The following is a 10,993-nucleotide window of genomic DNA, read 5'->3' as shown; positions in this document are numbered from 1 at the left end:
TCAAGCCTCGGACTAATGAGAGGGCACAGTCCTCTCATGGCCACGTGCAAGTCCCAGCTTGGAAGGCAGGGCCCTCCCAGCACAATTATAGCCAATAGCTATAGTTGTAAGTTTGAACCTGTGGTCCAAACACATGGCCCCACATGCCTGAATGATGTGGGCTTGATAGAGTTCAGGTACATGTAGTTGAGTAGGATCAAAACCCTTGAGAAGGTTGTAAACATCTTGACCACACCCTTACTTTGCCTCATGGAATCTGGCTATAAAATAAATACACGGCTTGTAGTCCATGGCGCTGTCTCTCCATCTGGGAGCAGTGTCCCACCCAGACCCAGCTCATTCTCTTGTCTGCCTTTTCTCCAACCTCATTGCCCCCTCTCGGGGTCACTGAACCTGGATGAGCTGGTGTGGCACATAAGGCGCTCTGGGGCTGAGTATGCCATGGCCGTGACAGCTCGCCACAAGCATGAAACTTACTTAAGAAGAGACATAATGATTAAAAGAGGATGATGCTCATGTAAAAGAAGGATCATGCCTCCACTTCCAGGAAGGGAAGACAGTTCTGATAGAGGGAGAATGGGACACAGGTATGCTGACATGGCTCTATTTCCAAACAGACAAAAGTAATCACTCACATTTCAACAAACTCTGGGCTTTTGCCCATTCTCTCTTTCCCAAATATTTCAAGGTGTTCTTCTGAGAATAACTATTTACAGAGATTGCTTTTTGCTCAAATACAGTATAATGGAAACTCCTAAAGAGGGGTTTTGCCAGCCTGCTTTGGTCCACTTTCTTAGCCATCTACTTTAATTTGGGATTCACACTGGTAAATGCTTCCAACAATAACTTGACCAGCCTCTTACCTCTGCCTGCTTATAACCTGACATCTGCACTTTCAACTAAAGCCAGAGCCCTTCCTCTTTTCCTGGAATGGCTTTCCTATCCTCTTTGCCAAATGATAGTTTTACAGGAGTACTTTCTTTTTCTTTTCTTCTTTTTTAAATATTTACATGTTTATTATTATAAATGAATAAATATGTGTAACTTTTAATTTTCAACACATTTATAACCCACATAAACAAAAAGTCTTGAGACCAAACAGTTTAAGACCTGCTCCTTCCAGCAAAGGTCCAGTGCCCTGTGAACATTACTGTTGACGGGCATGGGGCATGGCTGCTTAGTTCCTGGGCACACTCAGTGTATATTTCACTTTAATTATGATTCAACAGATCAATTGCAAAAAAGGCTTCCTAAACTTATTTTTGGGCAAGGCGATGCAATCAGACAGTGAATATTAAAGTCTAAGAAACAAAGCAAGTCTTCCGTGGTGATATCAGAATGTATTTTAAATAACCCTTGAATGTATACACAGGTTGCCTCTAATGTATGAGTAGAAAACCATACATTACATAAGGCATCTTAAAAATATTAATTAGCAATGTGACAACACAACATTAGATTCTAAGTAAGCAGTCTCAAATGAATGACTTAATGCAAATGTTAGCTAGAAATAAGTCCCTAATTTTTGAAAGAAAAGAAAACAGGCAGTGAATTGAGATTCCTGGAGAGAACATAGTTTTTTTAAAAAATTATAGTTCTGGCCTGGCTTAGTGGTTGAGCATCGACCTGTTGAGCATCGGTCAGGGCACATGCCTGAGTTGTGGGCTTAATCCCCAGTAGGGAGCCTGCAGAAGGCAGCCAATCAATGTTCTTTCTCATCATTGATGTTTCTATCTCTCTTTTCCTCTCTGAAATCAATAAAAAAATATTTTTTTAAAAATCATACTTCTCAAAAATGTAGAAATGTGAGTAGACAGATTAATACTGACATTATACTAAGCTACAGAATTTTATTCTTACATGAAAATTCTAGATACTATTGCCAACTTAATATTGAGTGTACCTTGCCATTAGAGAATGCAGATGAGAACACTTCAAGGATTAGGCATAGCTGTGGTGGAAGGGGTTCCTTCTAGCATGTTTAGTGTATCTCAGGTATAAAATAAGGACACTGATTCTTTTAACCTGCCATGTATAATTTTTAATATATTGCTATTTAAAAATTCTGAGCCAAGCTAACATTTAAATAAATCACTGCTGTTTGGGAATAATGTTTAAATGAGTGATGCTGTGAACATATCTGCGAATTTATACTGATAACCAGGAGCGGTGACCCAAGCCGAGATGTTTTCCCGGGGTTGTGTCTCCTCACAACGCCAAAGAATGAGCTATGCAGACCAGAAGGTTTAAGCAAAAGTGTGGAAAATTTATTATAAGCACATTCAGACTCCCTGCAAGGGGAGGGGGAGCCAATAATGGGCTGCCCATTGAAGTCTTATAGTCCAGGGGTATATATTTGCTAAAAGCCTGTTCTATGTCTACCTGTGGTTGACTCCCTCAATTATTTTGCCCAGCAGTGGACCTACACTTTCCCTATTTCTGTTTTCTTTCTCTGTGCCTGAGCTGAACTGTCTCTATTTCTATGTGTCAGTCCACCTTCTTATTGCAGGCCCTCCCTTGTTTTCCCATGCCTCCTGCTTTGAGTCCAGAAACATTTTATTCTTTCTGCTTGTTTGGGTCCTGTGGTTAGGCTGCTCAAACTGCCATGTCTGCCCCCGCCTATGCTCCACCTGCCTTTGTTTTCCACTGGACCCCTGCTCTATCTGCCTGTGTTCCAAGCTAACTTCTCTCAACACCACATGAAGATATAGTCCTTTAATATATCTTATGTTGGATCATTGGTATTTGAAAGGAAGCATATTTTTCTGAGTAGCCTTTGGGAAACAGTGCACTGAATACAGTTTTCAGTCGTAGTTTCCTCTCCTAACTTGTACTTACTTAAAAGTCTTCCCATCTGGAGGGAGTTAAATAGGTCTTGAACCAAAAGTTCAGCGAATCTGACTCCTCCCCCCGCCCCAATTTTGGTTTGCATGTTCACTTATAAACCATCACTTCTCTGCAAACTTTCCACTTAGTGTGTCCAAGATCAATTTTATGAAAGTTCTCTGAAAGTTTCCGTGGTACAGAGAAGCATCAATCAGACCATCAAACCTCAGAGGGAAGGTAGGGGAGGGTGGGGGTAAAGGGGAGAGATCAACCAAAGGACTTACATGCAAGCATATAGGCCTAACCCAGCCGTGGGCAAACTACAGCCTGCGGGCCAGATCTGGCCCGTTTGAAATGAATAAAACTGGTGGCCCTCGAGTCAAAAATTTGCCCACCCCTGGCCCTACCAATGGACACAGACAACAGGGGGGTGAGAGCATGATTTGGGGGATGGGGGGTAATGTGGGGATAAGGACACATATGTAATTGTTACAGAAAAACCGGAAAAGAACCAAGCAACGCTCTGAGAGTTTGGAGTTACACTTTATTCACCGCGGTGGGCTTAGGGAAATTAATCCAAATTCTAAGCAAAGCTACAAGCAGAACTTCCCTTTTTATGGAAGAGCCAGCCCTTTGTGTGCTTGCTGGTGGCCTTGAAATCTACACAGTTCTATCCAATTAAAAATGCACCTGGCATGGCATTGGGTGTATCTAGTCTCTGGCCTACAAGGTCAGACAGCTAAGTTTATCTCCCCCACTATTCAAGCAGGCTAGAAAGCAAACTTATTTTTTCAGAATAAGAGGCCGTCTAAAGAATAGCAGAGAATTCCAAACAGTAGTTTTACAGAATAGGGGTTTGCCTTCACATAATAACTCAATCAATAAAAAAAAATTTTTTTAAAAAGGTTCCGTGGTTTTGTGGAGTCTCTGAACGATGACAGCATTCTATAAGTTTGCTTCTTCCAGCCTGAGTACTTCATCTAGCAACCTGGGGTAAGGAAGAGCTGTGGCCAGGGAAAAGGGAGGACTTCTTTGAGATCCTTGGTATTTCTCAATGAAGTCTTTGATGTGCTTATCCTATGAGACATAGTAAATTTCTGAACAATCCTTTTCCCACTGGCTAACCAGATCTGTATATTAGTGATGGGTTCCAGGTTGTTTAGTGGGACAGTAGACAAATTATTTTTCTTCTCAACTTCAGTACTTTTTGTTTTAGAAATAATTTTTGGTGTGGCGCTTCCCAGTCAGCGACCCTGCCCTGAGAATGGCTGGAACACGGGTTTCGTTGCCACACATGCTTTCTGTTTCTTACATCCACCTCCTCCTCATCAAATGTTCCCTGTAATCCCGAAGACAAATCCCCTTTTTTTGATGAAGTTCAGAAACTGCTGACTTACACCAACTGAATAACTTCTGAAATCATCATTAACCGTGAGTCCATTTTTCCATAATTTTATATTTATATCTACCTGTTTCTTCTGTTCAGTGGGAGACAGGCATTTGGCACCAACCTTCTGCCCTTCCTCAAGACTGTCGACAAAATATTCACAAGTTGTTTGCCGATTATCACTAAGAGGTTGGTTGTCAAAATCCTGTTTCACAAGCCCATTTTTCTTTTATACTTTCAAGATTATGTACTTATTGCATTCTCTTCTGCCTTACTTGGCTTTCTGTGCTGTTCTTTTGCAGCGAACACCTCAGGGTGTGGCCGCTGGAGGGGGACCCGCTGTGCAGCCCCAGCCCCATACCCAGCCCCAGGCGCAGCGAGAGTCCCTGCCCGGCGGCCCTCCAGCGAACCCTGGAGATCAGCGTTGGAGACACACGGTCAGCGAGAGCAGCACTCGGGACACCTGCCCTGCCTGCAGACGCCCCACAGGACACCGGCTGCTGCTCCCAGAAGCAATGGGACCCCTAGAGCCCAGGAAGCTAGCAATGTGATCTCTAATACAGGTCATCAGCCTGCATTTGCTTCGCGGTAGTTCAGTGAACCTCTGGTTTGCAGACTATGGAACAACAGAAAGTTGGCACGGAACAGAACTTTATGTATTAGCTCCTAAAAGTGGAAAAGCAAAGTTTGAAAAGTGTGGGCTCGTCCGGGATTTGAACCCGGGACCTCTCGCACCCAAAGCGAGAATCATACCCCTAGACCAACGAGCCACGATGCCTATGATTTCGTTCTGTTTCCTCTGGATTTCGCTTTTCTACCAGGTGACTCAGTTTTGTTCTTTGTGGCTGTTATTTTTTGCTCGGCTTAACTTTTCTCTCCATCTTCGTGAAATCTCACATCTGACTCTGGGCCTAGCATCAGTTACTCTCCCCAAACCACGTCCTGGACCCTTCCAGACGCCACGTGGGGTGAGGAGAGGCAGCCTTCCAGACTTCAGGCCACATTTCTGAGTTCCACCGAGTCCCGCCGGGATGGGTCTAGCCGGGAGCTCACGTCTGGAGGGAAACGGGATGGAGACCGAGGGCACAAGCCGCACTGGGTTGCAAGGCTGTAGCGTCCTCAGCCCCAGGACAGACACGCGGGAAGTGTATCTATCGCGTTGCTACCACCCCGCGGGAGCGTAAAATCTTGGAAAAATCTTGGGACGAGACTGGTGGGCATCAAAGTATCGGGAGCCGGAGCTGGTTGGTGGTGAGCCAGTCCGGCGCGTGTTGGCATATTCCAGACCCTTGCAGTTTTCCTAAACGAGAGTCAAGTTTCCCCCACCTTTGCATAAATTGTTGTCTCGCTTTGGAAATCTCTCTCCCAGTCTCATCCCCGCTCACGTCAAATCCTGTTCCCCTTCCTGCTACGGCTCAAAAATCTTTTAATGGAATTATAAAAATATAATTAAAAGCTAAATAAATTAAAAGGCCCTCTTTCTGCATGGATGTGTGTATAGAATGGGGTCAGACACTCGCGCTGAAGGTCACAGTTAAGGGGTTTGTTCCCCAAATTAATGTCGCGAAGGCCGCAGAGCACAAACGTACATTTATACAATACTCTGTACCAACAAATGTCGTCGACATTCGGGCCTCGGGGAGCAACCTAGGAAAAACCTGGAGCCAAAAACAAAAACAAAAACAACAAAAACAAAAACACCACATCCCCATAAGATAACTAGTAACTTTTCCAGTTGGTTAGTTGAACTGCTGCAAGCTCCTCTTTCTCACTGTTTAGCAAGCCTCTCAGACAAGATCTGTAGATGTGATACACCGGGAATAAGATTCTAGTCCAAAATGTCAGTCTCTCCTTCGAGCCGGAATCGAACCAGCGACCTAAGGATAGCTAGACAGGAAGCGACTACAGTCCTCCGCTCTACCAGCTGAGCTATCGAAGGGAGCACGTGAGCACACGTTCTAGAATTCCCTATTCAAGACAGAAACAAACACAGCGGGTATGAAATGGTTCCTGATTGCTAGCGAACGGACACCACGCAGGAAGCACCTTGTGAGAACGTCCCTACATCCACAGTTTCGGAGGCAACCCTTCTAGAGCTGAATTCTCCTGCTTTAGAAGCAGGGCCAACCCGTGGTCTTCAGAGGCGCCGCTAGTTCCCGTGCATGCCGAGGCCTCGGGCGGACTGGGGGCCACTCCCCCGGGTTGGGAGTGGGGTGACCTGCTGTTTCCACTCAGTGCGCGGGCACCGAGCCTCCCTGCTCGGTGTGTGTCTAGCCTGGGAGCAGCCACTCGGGCATCAGCGAACCAGGGACTGAGGCGGTGGGACACATAATTCTCACCGCGCAATTCCGAGCCGCGGAGAGGGTGCGAGCCTTTTCATGTCCTCACTCCCTGCGCTCCCCGCACCCCCAGGCGCGTGGGCACCGGCCACCTGAAGCTCCTGTACCTCTCACACGTCCGCAGACTCGGGGACCCAGTGGGTGTGGAAGAGAGAATATAAGCCCAGTGTTTCTGTGAGAACTGACTTTTGGTGAGAATACTTTGAGGTTTTCTAAAGAGAAAGCCACAAGTTCTTTGAGTCAATAACAAATTTGGAGGTTCAAGTCTCCGCCTGCATTTCCCCCGCTGGGACGCGGACGTGTTGGAAAACCCACTGAAACATGAAACCTTGCGGGACTGCCTACAGGAAGGCGCCGGCAGGGGGGCCTGGTTCTGGGATCCAAGCCTGCCAAGGGCGGGTGCCGAGGCTCGACCCCATTCTCTTTCTCTACCCGCCCTCGCGGCTCGGGTTGGCCACCCTCCCGGCTGTCGCCGCGCGGGTCCGGCCCGCAGCACTTCCCGCAGCTTAGAGGGGATTCCGCGGCAACCTCGGTAGCAAAAGCAGCATTTGCGCACTGGCACAGGAACCTGAGAGGAAGCCGCTCGGCTGGGTGAAGTTTGGGCCGGAGGTCTGGACTGTGGCCGAATTTGTGGTGGGGTCAAGGTTATCGGAACGTGAGGGAGAGTGGTGGGAAGAATTAAAAAGGGTAAACGAACACTTAGTAGGCCCCAGCGAGATTTGAACTCGCGACCCCTGGTTTACAAGACCAGTGCTCTAACCCCTGAGCTATAGGGCCTTACAGGCGAATGCTCTTGTTCTTACTAATAAAGGAAGATATTTATGCTGGGCGTTTGTCAGAGTATCAGTGTTGGAAGTAAACGAAACCTGAGTGTCGCTTCAATTTGTTTCCCAACTACGTACAGGAGTTCAGTCTGCCGGCTCTCACGGGGGATAGCACAACTTGGGAGTCAGTGACAGAGACCGCTAGAAAAATATGCCCAATCCAATGCAGTGAAATACTTTTTCCTCCACCCTCTCAGCTGCAGATTGTCAAAATTAAGAATGAAAACCTTGCATAGAGGACAAGTTGCCTGCCTACCACAGTTCTCTCAGCTGAAACTGGGACATCTGCATTCAGTTTTCTACTTGACTCAGGACATCCACCGACCTGCAACCGCCTGCCCTAAGTTCCTTAGACGTAGGGACCTTTCTCACAGCTCGAGTCTCAGCGCCGGAGCAGGCATTCATTAACTCGCTATTTAATTCATCCCTTTATTCAACAAACACCGAATTCCAATTTTGTGCCAGGCTCGCACTAGGAACAAGGCATCCACATATGTTCTTTGCCTTGAAGACACTCGTAGTTTTGTGGAATAAAATAACTTTGATTTTTTATAAAAGAGAATAAAAGTAGCTGTGCCTAGGATGGGTGTGGGGGGGAGGTGTTCAATGGGGAAAAAGGGGGGCACATATGTAATACTTTCAACAACAAAGATAATTTTTTTTAAAATGTAGCTGTACCTGGTGTGAGGGGGCAGTTGAGACAGCCAAGGTTCACAAATTTACAGTGAGCCATCACAAATGCAGGCCCACTGGCGGGGATGAACTTGAGCAACAGTTTGAAGGGAGATTAAGACACAAATTTGTGGGCAGGGTGATCTCTGGTAAAAGATAAGTTAGGAGAAAAGTCTGAGAGAAAGACTGAGGTGAAAACGTGCCTTGTCTCCCCTCATTGCTAGTGTGAGTGGAGTTCTTGGGGGTACCGCTGGGATAAGCATTTCTGGAAGCCCCCACGGGAGGATGAGATATGGTAGAAAGCTTTATTTCCTAGAATTACACGTCTGCCGTTCCCTTAGTCCCATTTCCCTTAGTCCAATCATAGAAGAACTGTAGCTGGGGTTTCACTAGGGCTAAAATCAGAGCCAGTGCCCAGAGAGTCCTTTCCATGTTGGAGCCAAGTCCAGTTCAGCATCAGGCTAGCTGCAGTCCATTAATATATTGTGTCCTAGGGGTCTGCATGGCCATGGACCACATGGGAGAATGCCAGGAAGCCAAGTGTGAGCCATCATGGGGTACTTGCAGCGGCCACGCGAATTCTGGCTAATGATCTCTCTTCCTAGGTGTGACTGACAGACAAGCACCTTCCCTATGTCACTCCAACTCTACTGGGCATGGGTTTATCTTCCCTTTGTTGGATCCTTCCCCCTGTGTTTTACAGAGAACATGCCTATAAGTCTGGTCTTTCCTCTGCTCCTTTCCTGGCTAATTACAACAGTATCATCTGGGGCAGAGGCCCACCCTCCTGAAAGTGAGGAAAGGTCAGAGGAAAGGTTAGTAGGAAACATATTTGTGGAATGAAGTTATACGCTTTGAAAAATTGAAAATGGAAACTCAGCAGGCATGAATATGCAGAATGAATTGAAGGGAAGGGAAGAGAAACTAGAGCCAAGGAAACACCAGAGCTTGGGCAGGTGCAGATGCTCAAACATAAAGCTGCAAGAAAGTAACAGTTATGGACTAGAAAGGGGGAAAAATGAGTGAAAGAGAAAGAGGGAAGACAGATTCTGCTGAAGTTAGATATGAATAAAGAAGTTATAAAGGACAATAAAGAGGAGAGTCAGGAAGAACTCTCATATATACCTTGAAGAAGCAAGATGATAGTTACTGAGGGAAAAAAAGTCTAGAGAGATGGGTATCTGGGGAGGGCAGAGGTGTGCTAGGATTTAGGTGGGCTGAATTTGAGATGAGGATGGAGGAGTTTATGGGAATTGTACAATAGCTAGAATACTCTTGTGTCTAGAGTTATATAGATTGATAGGACAAGGTTAGCTCAAATAACATACTGGTAGATCAATGATTTTCAACTTTTTTCATCTCATGGCACACAAAAACTAATTGCTAAAATTCTGTGGCACACCAAAAAATATATTAACATTTTTTTCCCAATCTGACAAAAAAAATAAGTTTTTTTTGTTTCTTGTGTATGTGTTTTTTTTTGTGGTTTTTTTTTTTTTGAGAATCTAGGGCAGTGATGGTGAACCTATGACACACGTGTCAGAGGTGACATGTGAACTCATTTTTTTGGTTGATTTTTCTTTGTAAAATGGCATTTAAATATGTAAAATAAATATCAAAAATATAAGTCTTTGTTTTACTATGGTTGCAAATATCAAAAAATTTCTATATGTGAAACAGCACCAGAGTTAAGTTAGGGTTTTTCAAAATGCTGACACGCTGAGCTCAAAAGGTTCGCCATCACTGGTCTAAGGGAAAAGCAGTCAGTGCCCCTGACTAAATTAGTTTGCATGTTTTTAAAATTCTAGCGGCACATTGGTTTGAAAATCACTGACATAGATCATCCATTGAGTTGGAGCTAAGAGAGTTGTGTTCTTAAAGGAAGAATGTACAAAGAAAAAAACAGCAGAGGCCTGAATAGGAACATTCTGAACAGCCTTGCTTCATGCATTTGTCATATGAGTGGGTGTCTAACATTTTTTTAAACATTCTCTTCACATTTGGTAATTTCACATATAAGTAAGTCTGTCCTAGAAAATTTGCTTTCACAACTGGCAGCTGGGAGTGGGCATGTGACCTAGGTTCCACCAATCAGATGCATCCAGGGAAGATTTCAATTTAGAAGTGCAAAAAAAGGACTAAATGATCCTATAAGGAAATACCATGTTTTTCCAATGGTTAAGATGTTAGATTCTTGGGTATGGGATTTTTTAAAATCTGTAGATTGTTGTCTTTCTCCAGTTCTGGAAAATTCTCAGCCATTATCTTTTCAAATGTTGTTTTGCTCTATTTTTTATGAAACTGAAATTAAATATATTAGATCTTCACAACATGTCCTCTACTTTTAACCTTTCTTCTATATTTTCTGTCTTTTTGTCTTTCATTGTTACATTCTGAATTACATGTCCTTACTTATAATCCACTAATTCTCTCTATATCTGTCTTTAATCAGCTGTTAGATCTACCCACTGAGTCAATTGTTAATTCTAGAGGTTCAATTTGATTCCTTTTCAAAATTACAAGGCCAATTTTCTCCAGTTTTATTGAGATGTTATTGACATACATCACCATATAAGTTTAAGGTATACAGCATAATGGTTTGACTTACATATATTGTGAAATGATTACCATTGTAAGTTTAGCTAGCATCCATTATCTATATCCTGTATAATAAAAGCCTAATATGCTAAGTGTTCAGTCGTCCATTCAACCAATCAAAGCTAAGGCCACTCAACCACTTACTATGACATGTACTGACCACCAGTGGGCAGACGTTCCAACCAGTAGGTTAGCTTGCTCCTGGGATGTGGCTGATCAAGACTGAGTGAGATGGGCCGACACACCCTGGAGCCCTCCCTCGTCCCTCCCGGCCCGATTGTGCATCAGTGGAGTCCCTCGGCCTGGCCTGCGCCCTCTCACAATCCTGCACCCTCTCACAATCCAGA

The 10,993-nt window shown here is 44.7% G+C and overlaps 3 non-coding genes and 1 pseudogene across 3 annotated transcripts; all 4 read right to left on the bottom strand.

Moving 5' to 3' along the window:
- Positions 1 to 3,723: 3,723 nt before the first annotated feature.
- Positions 3,724 to 4,473, bottom strand: LOC102773493 (annotated as a pseudogene).
- Positions 4,474 to 4,911: 438 nt separating this feature from the next.
- TRNAP-UGG lies at positions 4,912 to 4,983 on the bottom strand. Its single transcript has one exon. It is a non-coding gene; the product is annotated as a tRNA-Pro (tRNA).
- Positions 4,984 to 6,062: 1,079 nt separating this feature from the next.
- Positions 6,063 to 6,152, bottom strand: TRNAY-GUA. The gene is given in 2 exon segments: positions 6,063 to 6,098; positions 6,116 to 6,152. It is a non-coding gene; the product is annotated as a tRNA-Tyr (tRNA).
- A 1,104-nt stretch (positions 6,153 to 7,256) lies between these two features.
- TRNAT-UGU lies at positions 7,257 to 7,329 on the bottom strand. Its single transcript has one exon. It is a non-coding gene; the product is annotated as a tRNA-Thr (tRNA).
- Between the last annotated feature and the right edge of the window lie 3,664 nt (positions 7,330 to 10,993).

Source organism: Myotis davidii, unplaced genomic scaffold, assembly GCF_000327345.1.
Source record: "Myotis davidii unplaced genomic scaffold, ASM32734v1 scaffold594, whole genome shotgun sequence".
Lineage (NCBI taxonomy): Eukaryota > Metazoa > Chordata > Mammalia > Chiroptera > Vespertilionidae > Myotis > Myotis davidii.
The sequence above is the reverse complement of the archived record's forward strand: the minus strand, read 5'-3'. Positions and strand labels throughout refer to the sequence as shown.